The following is a 13774-nucleotide window of genomic DNA, read 5'->3' as shown; positions in this document are numbered from 1 at the left end:
TTCTTTGAAATATTCTTTGTTGAAGTAGAAACCCTTGCCACAAACTTTTCTATTTGAAGGTGAAAAAAAATACAATAATAATATATAGGTTGGTTATTAGACCAGATAAAGACATATTTAGTGTTTTGTTTGCATATGGCTTATGCATGAACAAATATACACATTCCTTTTATTTGCCAAGACACGATTTACAGGCAAAACAATGTGCAGAATACTATGGTATATTACACAGCATAGTACTGATTTCTGGGTTAGAAATCCCCAATAACAGAAAACCTAATAGACGTATCTGGAATTTGGCAATCTGCATAAACACTACTGTTATATCTTTACATTTAATCACTTTAAGATCATGTTTATTAGGATAGTTATTAAGATAATAACAATGTGAAGTATGTTTTTGAGTGGATCTGATACAGAATAAAAGGGTTAAGACACATGGAATAATTTTACCCTTCTGCTTAAAGTAGCATTTAAGGACACAAATAATATACATATAATATGCAGCTTACAGTTCCCAGCTGCTCCATGTGCAACAGCTGTCTGCAATGCACAATGTGCAATAGCTACCTAATCATGCAAACAAAGCATATCTACTTGAATTAGTATGGTGCAGATGAGCCCTATAGCAAACATTTAGAAACAATGCGGTGTGGGGTTATTGCATATATAGTCAGCAGTTCTAACATGAAGGAATGCTGTTTCAGAGTCCTCTCCACAGGAAGACAGGGATACAAGAGGAGAGGAGAAACTAAGAAATCTATATTTTAAACTTAAAAAGTAGTCAAAATTCAATACTGAGTCTAGAAATGCTGGAATCAGCATGTAAAATATGCTCCTTGTTATGGAAGTTTTGGATTGTAGAATGTGAACACGCCCCATTTCCAAGTTTTCCCTGGAATAAAAAATCAAGGACATCTTATTAGGGATGGGAATGATTAATCGATAGAATTTGGTCGATCACGTGAAATTTTTAATTGATCTGTGTATTTTTTTAATTTTATTTTCATCTAATAAGCCAATGAGCTGAGAATAAAGTTGGATAAAGCTACAGTTTACAAACTGAAAGTTGCAATAACAATTATAAAACACACAGAAATACAAACCTTGAAAAAGAGGTTCTTAATCTCAATGGGTTATTTCCTGGTTAAATAAAGGTTAAATGGTGTTTTTATACCTACTGGAGTATATATAAAAACATAGCGATTAATTTATTAATTGATCGTTAACGTTATAGATGCTGAGTTGGCAGGTTTCTTCCAAACGGCCATCCCAGTGTATGAATAAGAATATAACTGCTCTCATATAGGATATTGGGTGCAGGTGCTAGACACCAACAATGAAAACAGCTGTAATCAACTTTAATCATACTCCTGCCTAAATATGTCTTTGTATATAGTTTTGCAGCGTATATTGAAGCACTTTGAGAACATTGTTAATTTTCCGATCGTCACACTGACAAGGCATCTTTGAATTGAAATTGCCCTTGAGGAGCAGAATCCAATCACAACAATGTATTCCCTCACAAGTGCCATTACTCTCTGCGCCGTCTCCACTTCTTATTTTTATTTTCCTGCTTTTCCTCTCCTTTCTTCCGTTTTTTTTTTCTTCCACCAAACTTGCAGGACAAAGAGTTCACTCTGCTCTCCAGCTCTTGCTCATTAGGGCCTGGGAGTCAGATATTAATTCTGGCCTGGGTGAAAACCCTGTCGCCATTAAGATCGGGTGACAGCTCATTTTCCTTGGTGGCCTGCAGAAGACAATAGCAGTGATGGAATTGTTTTTTCCAGTCTGTAACCTCATTAACTCATTGGAATAAAGACAATGTGGAGTTGTTTGCATTAAGCTGTAATTATGCTGATTTACTCACTTTCTCCCTCCCTCACTCACTCTCTCTTCTCTTTCCATTTGCCATTTTAATTAGATTCTCCTCTACTCAAACATTGACAATGTGGACTTGTGGCTTTTGACTCATGAATCAAGGACCCACCCACCCATCACTTCCAATATGAATTTGAGTGCCACGTGTGTGCAGAGAGAGAGAGGAGATAGGAAAGGGAAGGTGGACGGTAACAAAGGGTCCCATGCAAACATGCCATATGTCTTCACTAGTCATATATTACCCAGCCTGACAAGGCTACATTCCTTGAGACTGTCAGTGGGTCGGAAAGGACAAGTATGTGGAAATTTATTCTCCTGCAACTTCACGTGATCGGTGGCCTGACCTTGATTTTCTCTTCCTTTTCAAGTGAGAGCCGGAGAGAGAGAGGGGGGGAAAGGAAGAGAGACAGAGAAAGAGTGATGGTTGGATGAACACAGGCTTTGTGCATCTGTCTCATGTGGATTTGATTTGGTCTTGTCTGCTGGGTGATAGGGGCACAGATAGCAGATGTCAGCCATGACTACTTCATGCTGCTTTCCACAGCAGCGTACACTCACAGTCTTCACATGGAACAAATGGGAATCTCCCTAAATTATTTGACCAAAATTCCCCAACTCATTTAAGAAGTGATTCATAAACATATGACCACATGATTTTAGGGAAATATCTTTCAGCTGATTGAGGATAGTTGTTTGTATTTCATAACAGAAAGAAGATTATATATATAGATATATTACAAGCCAAGTCCTTTTGGTTCGTCCGAAATTAGGGCTGGGCAATAAGGACCAAAAGTCATATCCCGATATATTTAGGCTGAATATCAATATACGATATATATCCCGATATTTTTATCGCAAAGTGAGAGCAAAAGTTCAGTCAAAGTCAAAGCTAAATATGACATGTCACAAGTACTTTTATTGAAACAGTTCATTTAAGTGAACATAAATGCTGTATAACAACAGGAGTATATTTTCAAAAAAATCAAAACTCCATAAAGTGCACATTTAAATAAAAAAAATCTTAAATAAAAATAGCCTATGAAATATAATAGGCCAATCTTTTTCTGAAATAAATATATTTATATTATATATAAAGATTATAAAATACCTAAATATGACAAACCCTAGTAAGGGCAGCATTTATATATGTAGAAAGAAGGAAAATTTGAACTATATCGATAAATACGATATGGTCTAATTTAATATCACATTTAAAAATATATCAATATATTTTTTATATCGATATATCACCCAGCCCTAGTCCGAATCAGAGAGAAATTGATACTTTTGAATCTTTTTGTATTTAGTCTGGTTTGCTTTCAGTGTACGAAGGTGGAGGGCTGAAAATCTGCTTGCAGTATTATTTTGTATTGGTTGCAAAGTTGGTGGTGGAAACTTTAAATACGTAAATAAACAAAGCAACATGAAGCTGAATGCACCACGAAGTACTGCTGTCAAAGTTTTTTTTTACCCAGACTCTGCACTGATCTATCGTGTGCACAAATCCTTTCTTCTCTAGTTGATGTCGAGTTATTTTATAAACGTCATTGTTTTTGTGACTTTATTCAGCATCTCTTGCATCTCTTGTCTTCCAAGATGTCAAGCAAACATCAGCAGAAGTCTGAGTCAGTCCTCTTCCATGTGAATCTCACAAAATACTCCTGCAGGTAGCCCACAATCCACTGTGTTTGGATAATTTCCGGTAATTGGTTCAGATTACATTAAACCTCTGAAGTCCAGGAGATTTTGGTTCAAATTTGTCAACTTCATATGCATTTATTTCTGCATGGCTCCTTTTTCCCCCACACAAACTTGGCTATCAGTCAGATTTTTCATTTTATTTTAATTAACAAAGTATAAAGCTGCAAGGAACCGAAACTACAAACAAGTCTCTATGGAACAGCAGAAAAATAATAAATAATAAAACTACAAAACAGTCTTTTTGCATGTAAATTAAAAACGGTAATAGTATTGTAGAAAGAAAATTCACAATTTAAAAATGGTCTAGAAACATAAATGGCACACTGTGAAAGCTCCTATGATTGCACTTTCAACTGGCTTTCTCAGCTTGTCTACATATGATATATAAATAAAGTTATTTCTGTAAATAAATATGTGTATTTTCAATAAATAGATGGACTCCAGAGGGTTAACAGTGCAATTGAACCGCATTAGGGTATGTTAATACCGGACCAAGACCCCCTCTGGCAAGTGGTCTTGGGCCAGTTATTTTGGTCCAGACCAGAGTATGATTGGAGCGTTCAGAAGCGACCAAACAAACCGTAACAATGATTTAACTTCACCAGAGTTCGTTGAAACAGACTAAACTTTGGGTTGTTTAAGCGCCCTAAAGTTTGTTTCCCTGTCTGCCTGTAAGAAATCTAAAAAAACCTGTGGTGCACAAAGCAAACGTTTGGGCCCAGAAATGTTAAATCAGATCTCTTTTTCCACAGATCTACCCTTGGGTCCAGACATTTCAATCCATTAACTCAAACAGAAAACCTTAATCAATTTAAATTTGAAAATCAAACCTCCAGTAGCAGGTTTGAGAATAGTTCACTGTTGCCAGACATTTGCAGTCTCTGGGTGCCTTACAGTGGGTGAGTCATTACTTAATGAGAAATAATGCCTGAAATTAATTTCCAACAAGTTCGAAAAGTTCTCAGGAACTTGTGAAAACCTGTTGACAAGTACACACTTTTACATCTTTATTGGATCAAAGAAGGGGTTAGCAGCTCCCAGAGGCTGCAGACATTTACACCTCGCAAGAAAGTGTATCAAGGTTGAAACCACATAGTGATAATTTTGCTATTCTTGCCTTGCCTGAGGGCTGGAAATTGTTCGTTTTTTATGCTACAGACTGTGGAAGGCCATGGGGTCATGGAGCATGTATGTGCTAAGAGAATTGTACAACATTGATGTACAAAATATGTTATGTGCAACTGAACAAGACAGAACAAGCAGATTTTGAGCTGCAGTGAAAAGTGATAAAGTGAAGTATGCTCAAATTATGCAGTATGTACACGTACTAATTCATGTAAAGTTGATTTTTGAGTGCTGTCAATGGTTCTAGACTCCCACAATGCAGTGCAGAAAAGAAAAGAAATCAAGGAGCTGCTCTCAGCTGGAAAAGGAATAAAAAAGTAGCCAGCTTCAGAAATGATTGAAGTCTGATGTTGTGCATTTTGCATGATTGACTATGAGAATAAAATGGTATAAAAGTAGGTTATGCCAATGTATTGTATACTACTGATAAAACAGTATACTATGAGGATGAGTATAGAGGAAATAATTAGTATGAACTTGGAACACGTTCGCAGCTCTGTGAGGTTTTACTTTGACCTAAGTACTAACATTAGCATGCTAACAAGCTCATAATGAAAATGCCAAAGTGCTTATGTTAAGCAGGTGTGTTATTTACCATGTTCATCACCATCTTAGTTTAGCCAATAACCATGTTTTACCGTAGCTAATTAACACTGAATGCACAATGTATGATGGGAATGTCGTTAGAATTGCAGATATGGTCATGAAGCAAAAGTGTCAGAACATCCATCTGTTGGTGGCCCAAGGTGAAAGCAAAACCGTATAACCACCTATGTCATTGACTCATTCACTCAAATACCACCCACAGGAGAGTTTCCAAAATTAGCTCCCTTACTGGTGGCAGGAGATCAACATGTCCTCATAGCTTACCTTGATGGTTCCCATATAAACAACAAACAGTCACAGGTTAATTCCCAATGAAAAAGGCCAAAAAGTACAAGGTTAGGCCCTATAAAACATTGTTAAAGATAAATGCACGTAACTGCTGGAAGTGAGGTATTTCCATTGATGATGTAATGCGTGATGCACTGATGTTAACCAGATAACATTATTGACTTTTGGTTTCACACGTAACATGAACAATGGCCTCCTCAAAGTCGTGTGTTGGTTTGACCCCTTCACCACTCCTCCTGCTTCCCCTGAGCGGACTTTGTCCTTCTTTATACTCAGTAACCCTTTTGCCTTTATACTTCGTCCCTTCCTTCATAATAACTACATCCATTAGAGGGCGCTGCTGAGTACAAACAAAAATATGAGTCATTACAAGCCAGCCTATTCTCCCATCAATAAACATCAATATAGGTTGCGTGTATAGGCAGCAAAAAACGAGCTATGTCTCCGTATTTCACTGTACGCTGTAATGCGTCCGTTGTCATAATAGTGGTTGACAGACAAGCAAAGTTTAAAAGGGCGTATTCACGGATTTGATTGGAGGCTGGGGTGGCTAATGGGTCGAACAAGCGGCGGACTTTCACCCAGGAGATTTTTTTACTTAAGTGACGTGAATCACGCTTTTGAACGTAACTTACGGCAGTCTTTTTTGTGGGCTATTTTTAGAACGCGCTGTTGCGACCTCTTTTGCCGTTTGTGTTGGAGAACTTGTTGAATAAGCTACTGTCCAAACGACACATGGGGTCTTAGGCCACGTTTCTACATAGCAGGGTATTTAGAGGAACGAATATTTCCCCCCCCTCCGTTTTCAAAAATAACATCGTGCACACATCGTTTTCAAAAAAGTTATTTACATCAACCCGCATAAATACGCCGTCGAGCTCCATTATAAGTATGCCAAACCTATTATATGGGCGGCAGGGTAGGGAGACGGATAAAGCCATGCAAGCCAATCAGAATCCTCAGAATCAACAACAACGAATAACACAAGCGACTTCCTGTTCCTTTCAAAACAACTATATAACAACTAGACTCCGTTTCTCCCAGTTGACACGACAACACATAACCAGAGTTTTCCAAATTCTCCACTTTGCCCGGAGTTTTTAGAAATAATCGTTTTATAATAAAAACGGAGTTTTCGTGTAAATGAGAGGCCAAACCGCATGGAAATATCTGCGTTTTCCCTTAGTGTAAACGGGCCTTATTTTGGGGGAGGACAGTCTTGTGAAAAGTTAACGGATCCCCAAACTTAATTGGACCCATCCTGCAAGAACTTGATCCACTAGTTGCCATCCCTTGCTACAAAACATTGTCTAACAGTTGAAATGTTGACCCCAGGGTGCCACTTAAACGATCAAATGTCCAAAACTCTGTACATTTCTGTACATCTTCTGTAGCAGGGCATTGATTAGACTCCCACAGCTCCGCTATACTCTTTTTTTGACTCATATATGCGTCTGCTTTTCTCTGAGTATTTGTCACTTGAAAGGCTCTCTTAACTTAAACATAATTTATTCATAAAGGACAAGGATTTATTGGTTCCTACTTGGGACTGTGTGGCCATTGCATTTTAAAAAACAAAGCTACTCAACCACCCTTGAGATCAAACACTTGGGTTTTAATGCAGTCTGCTTTGTGTTAACAGCCATACACCAGAACAATTTGTCCTGACTTGCCCCGAACAAAGAAACAACTCAGAATAATGGAGTCCCACATAAAGGAGCCATATTGTGCTCCCTTGGATTCCGAGTCGATGCGGGTCAGATTAAAAGTCTACAAGGTGAAGCGACAAGCACCGGCTGAGGCACTACTCTCCGAGTTCCTTATTTCTTCAATCCTTCTCATTCCAGATTATTTAGGGGTCTAATACCGTCTCCACGGCAGATAAAGCCGATTACACACCTCTCTAAATGGAATTAGGTAATTTGCCTCACTTCATTCAGTGTAATCTCCACTGCCAACCTCATTTCAACAGCTCCCTCTCTTGACTTGATCTTTTTTCCGTGCTATCAAATTCAAAAAACTCATTGGGACATGCCCAAAGAACAGTTATGAAGACACAATAGCTAGTTCTCTTTTAAATGTCACACTCACACTCACTACAGCTTGTCCAGAACACAGACAAGCGGTTGCCTCAGTTTCACCTATCAATTTATTAAGAGTCTCGGATTTGCCACCAAATTCCAGGCTATTTTGGGGCTTCCGTTGTTCACAAGCTGACTGAAGGCAGATCTCATTGTAGTTCAGAATCAGATTGGATTATGAGCTTAGTCTATTTTTTTTCCTGTTCTCTCATTGTATTTGTTTCGGGGGAGAAAGCTTCACAAGCAGTGCAATGATGCAGTGCTTTTCCCAGCACAATCAGATTTGTCGTATTCCTCAAGACAGTTACCATCTGAAGTCATCCCTTTTTTTAGTAAATGTAACATGATACGCCACTGAGTTATTTCAGAGAGCTTTATCAATTGATCTTTCGATCCACTGGAGTCCAATATTAAAATTCATATGCAATCCCTGAACACAGTTACTGAGTTTATAATGTGAAATCATATAATGAGATCTTCTTACTCCCCTGATATAAAGATTTTATCATACTACGACATCAATAATGTGTTGCATACATGTATCGCTCAGCGATAAACCCTGATTGATACGGTCTGATGGCATGTCCGTGTTTGAATTTAAAGGTGGTCTGCTATCAAATCTGACACAATAATATGGTTTCCTGTGCGATGTTAAGATTCTGTGACAATGTACAATCAATCTGGGATTGAATGTAAATCTTTTTTTTCCTCTAAGCTTGCCAAAGGCGATAAGACACAAGCGTCAAGATTGCATGCCCCTGGTCACAAATCGAATGACCCCCACACATGATTAACCACCAAAAAAAGCATGCTATATTTCTCAGATTCTCAGTAATCTGCCAGTCTGGCGTCACAACTATTCATTTTCTTTAGAAATCTCTTCCGTCTGCCAAAAACAACCCTAAAAGCCTCTGAGCGGAACATATAAATATACATAGTTTCCTGGAAATACTGAGTAAATCTTCCTCATCCATTTCACAGGTACTCTGTCCAAATGAATTACAGATGAGGCAGTCCATTTGATTTAGGGGAACTTTCCTATGTGCAAGGGGCTTCAGAAGAGCCGTGGGCAGGCAGTGAAAGAGGAAGCTGGGTAACCCTGAGCCTGGCGGGATGCATCTGCTTACTTTGCCAGCTTTGCCTATGAAATTGATGGAAAATCACAAGAGGTTTAGCCCGAGGAGTCTTAGATATCCAAGAAACAGGCCAAAAAAAGGCCTTTTTCAAATACAATTTTGGTTTAAAGTGGAATCTCACTAATGTCACTGACTTCATTTTGTATTTCACAAAGCTAATGTTTTCCCACTGGGCATAAAAGCATTTATCCAACAACACATATGGCTGCCACTATTTACATTAAAACCAATACATGATCCACTCTACGTGAAATAATCACTCCTACCCATGCTGACATGATCTCTCAAGAAGAACATGGTGCTCTATCATTCGAGCACAAGGCACTTATGAGCTTAGTGCTCAGCGCAGAAATTAATGAACAATGGATTGAAATCCATTACACTGCAACAGGCACCAGGGGAGCATGTATGGACAGAACCGTGGATTGTACCACTTTATCAGAGAAAACAATGACAAATAGTCGAAATATTCAAGGGTCAGCTAGAAGTCTACTGCCAACCCTGTGTGTCCATAACATTTCTGAGTGATTGATGGCTCACATCAGCTGGTGACACCCTTCACGTGTCCTGCAGTCACAGATTTGACTCATGGACCTGCCATCTGCAGAGCCAGGCACCACACTGGGATACACCATTTGTTTGCATTTTTAGAGGCTCTGTTGGGCATTTCTAGTATTGTTCAGAAGTAAGATTGAATTTTTGACAAAACAGAACATAAGTATTTAAAACTTTTTTCTTATGTTACGTTAAAACTGCATCACAGTGTTGAAAATAGGGCTGCACGACTATGGCCAAAATGATAATCATGATTATTTTGATCAATATTGTAATTACGATTATTAATCATGATTATTCATCATGTTAGGGAAAACATCTGTATTTTTATTGCACTACTTTTAAACAAACAATAGGGACAGTTTTTAGTGTGTCACAGAGTGTCCGGTGCTTGTTGTAAACAAACAGAGATCGCTGAGTGAACACCTCCTGCAGCAGCAGCACATACACACTGTACTGCTACAGTGCTAACTGTTAGCCTATTAGCAATTTGCAGATTGGAAGCTAGCTAGCTAAAGCTGATAACATCTATTTTTTATATGGGCGATATAAAACAAATGGAAGTAGCTATGGTGATGTCAGCTGCTGGTTTGTGGACTATTGTTTTGAAGCCATGAGTTTGGCATTTTGTCGGCCAGAAGTGACCATATTTGAACAAGCTAATTTATAACCTAACGAAAGTGTTAGCTAGCTAGCTTGTTTATGCAACCATAATTCAAAACGAACAGCTCACTCTGCATGGTTTCTTTTAGTATAACGCTGAACAAGACATTTTAAGGTGACCAAAATATAATAATGAACTTCTAAGAATTGAAAGCACACTTTTAAAAGGTCGAAGTTCTTGGATGAAAACACACAACTGTGGTAGCATCCTGTCAATCACAAGGTAGCCATGACTTTGTATTTTTGTCTAAATGGAACCATAATTTACAAAATGCACATCATGCTGTGTTGAGGAAAACTTAAAACTAGCTATTGAGACCATAAATAAATTGGGGAAAATGTTCCCTAAGGTAATAAATCTAGTGAAAATATGGTCATTTTCTGTCATTTTGCAACCAGTGGAGTTAAGGTATTCTGCATTGGCTTTATTTTCTGGACAGAGTGGTTGCCACTTGGTTTGACAGTAGTAATTTCAAGTTTTAAGTCACAACCCCCCAGAATAATCAAGTTGAGGTTCACAAAACCGCCCCTTTCTCTAGAGAGAGAGAACTGATATTGTTTCTGCATAGAAACAGCTATTGTAAGTGATTACTCTGATTAATAAATGGAAATAATGCTTTGTTTGTGCTGACAGTGTTGTTCAGTTTTAACAGCTGTCCAATGTGCTCCAGGCACTGTGGACTTTTGATGCGATCCTTTTTCTAAGCCCCCTCTCTGTGCTGTGGCTACTAAACTCACACAATAATGCTAAGACCATTCCCCAGTCTAAAATATGTTATTTTATTTGTAACATGTTTATTTTCCCTACAACCGACTGGTACACCCCAGGCATCATCTCCCGACCCGTAGGGGGAGAACCACCCGTACTGTGTTTGAAAATTGAAGCTAAATTAATGCAGCACGGCACTAAATGATACCACTTTCTGCATTCAGAACACATAACTGCTTAAAAATGAAAGTACCGACCATTGCATGCATGAATCAAAAACACGTGATTGATTATACGTGAGCTTCAATTCTATAAGGAGCACTGCACATTAATTAGTACGTGGTGGTAGCTTAATGGTTTGCAAAGCTTGTGGCTGAGGGATTTCCTGGTTTATAGGGGAAACAGTGGGTGGGAACAGTTTATAATAAAACCCTCTCTTCATTTAGCATGTGGAAGCCCCCCTGTAGTTAATGTATACAATATATATATGGGAGAAACTGGTTGCTTGGCCACCAATGATGCTTGGTGTGTTGGTGGATATCATGGGATGTTCACAGGTATGGTGGTATTCGATCTGGTGATGATGAGCTCAAAGGTCAGACTTTAGCCCCGCTAAAGCAGATCTGGGCAGTTACCACCCCACAATCCCCCGGCTAACAACTCTCACTTTGTCTCTCTGCAGGCGCCTGGCCCCGAGGCTACTGGCTAGCTCCGCAAAAAGGTCAGCAGGAACCCTCTGGGCTCATAAAGACAGGCCAATTAACACTACCGTACTTGGAAACCTGCATTATTTATTCAGGATCCCTCCTTAGGACGAGAACGGGAATGAGGGAGGAGGCAGGGAGGATGTAGGAAGAGATGAAGGAGATCAATGGAAATGTGGAGTTTAATTACCGTCAGCTCGGCAGGCCATCTTCACAGGACTAAATCCTTGGCAGGGGCGGGTGGAAACAGACCGGCTGCACCCGGAGCCAGTATCTGTGTTTCTGACACGTTTCGCTATTCACAGTGGTGTTGTGTTTAACAGCAGTTAGATCAGGGTGAGCGCAGCCCTACTTGACAAGGCCGACACGCTTTATGATGAATAATGAAAGAAGTGTTTTCGTCAAAAGCCCCTAATTGGCTTAAAGGAGAAAAGCATTTGCGTAGAGTTTGAAAAACCTCCCTTCTTGTCAGGATGTAATTGAACGTCCTCTGTAGATAACTTTCCAGTCATGATGCACTTACAGCATCACTAAACACAAACGTGGTAGCCCGGCTCAAGGATAAACACTTAGTTTCACACCAAGCGGAGGAAATGTGATTAAGTCCCTACATCTACACATCAAGCGATAAACATCATTAGATGGAAACCGCCCCGTCTAATTTGTTGTGATGTGCCTGTGATGTCATGATTGGATGTGCTCCTCTAAATGAGGGAGAGGCAATTCCAGCCGGTTCGGGAAAACACTTTGATTAATCATGCTATGTTGTTGACTGCAATTATGCTGTGATAACTTAACTGGTTATTTCGGGCATGATTCAAACAAAGAAATGTACAGATTGAACGTGCCCATGCATAAATGTGTGATATTTTAATGGCGATCCATTGCAGAAAAACATATAGAGGTGACAACTCATGTCCCGTCACGGTGGCTCTTTTCCTTTGAGACATGTTTTTGTACATAATAGTTGTCAACTGCAGATCCCATAATTGCATATATTTCTTATGTAAAATGATGTGTTTACTTTATATTCATGTAAGCAGTATTTCCTTCTCTGTGATACTATGCAAAATGGCTATTCACATCTCCTTTGAACACACAGAGGAGGCACATTTCCATCTAGCTCAGGCTGGAAGTAAGCAGTCTTTGTGATCTATTTCCATGACATCAAAGAAAGGAAGTATGTTAAAACACGCCGAGACCGTTCACAGGTATGGCTGCACCGTCCCCGATGTTTGTCAGAAAATTAAATTCACTGTGAATCACACTCCTTTGATTGTATTTAATTTGTACAGCATAATGCAACAACTTGTTTCGCAGGAATCTGTGCTTTTTAGCTGGAGCTTAAAAGGATAACCTTGTAATTTATTAATTATCTTGTGATTAATTAATTACTTAATGCATCTGGGAGCTGCATTGGAAACTTTTTCAGGTTGACAACATTAAAAAAACACTTACTTTCTTTCCTTATTGATATTCTTTTAAAAAATACTGTAAAAATAATCAAAAACTAATGACATAAACTGCAGACAATAGACATGTTTGTTACAATATATTGGACTCAGCTATCATTATGACATAAGTCAATATAATAACAAGTATGCGGAAGAGGATTAGGGGAAGAGGGGAAAAAATGTTTGAGAACTTTGAGAAAAAAGTCAAAATGGTGAGAAAAAATGAAATATCGACCAAAAAAATAAAATATATAAATAATAATACATTTAACCACATTTCAAGCACTTTCAAGGTCCATTTTCAAGCTTAAAGTTGTGTTTAATTACATATTTCTTCAACTATATACATACTGAAAATGATTATTTCACGTTTTCAGTTCAGACTCTCCAACTAATTGTTATTTCTATTCTATAGGCTTTTATTGTGAAAGAAATGCGGATACATTTTGAAGCACTTTATCCAAAATTCAAGCACTTTTCAAACCTTGAAAACACAACATTAAAATTCAAGCATTTTCAAGCACCCGGACGAAACCTGCTGATGACTTATTGGCACAACAAACCTGTGAACATCTTTAAGATTTTTGACTTTATTAGATTCTAAAACTGCATGAGGAAAAAAAAATCCTTCTCTCATATATTACCGGGCCCCAATCCTTTTCCTTTATGTTACATCCCCTTGAAAAATGGCTCAGGCTTAATCAAATTAAACTTATAGTGCAGAGAGCCAGCTCAGATTGCTGCTTAATTCAACCCGCTCCCCTGCAGCCCTCACTGGACTCCTCTCTCAGCGTTTGCCCGTGATAGACACACACTGATGACCTGAGGGCAGAGACATAAAGCTGAGGATGTAGGCAGGAGGGCAGGTTCT

This window comes from Centropristis striata, chromosome 7 (genome assembly GCF_030273125.1).
Source record: "Centropristis striata isolate RG_2023a ecotype Rhode Island chromosome 7, C.striata_1.0, whole genome shotgun sequence".
Classification (NCBI taxonomy): Eukaryota; Metazoa; Chordata; class Actinopteri; order Perciformes; family Serranidae; genus Centropristis; species Centropristis striata.
Note: the sequence above shows the minus strand (reverse complement) of the source record.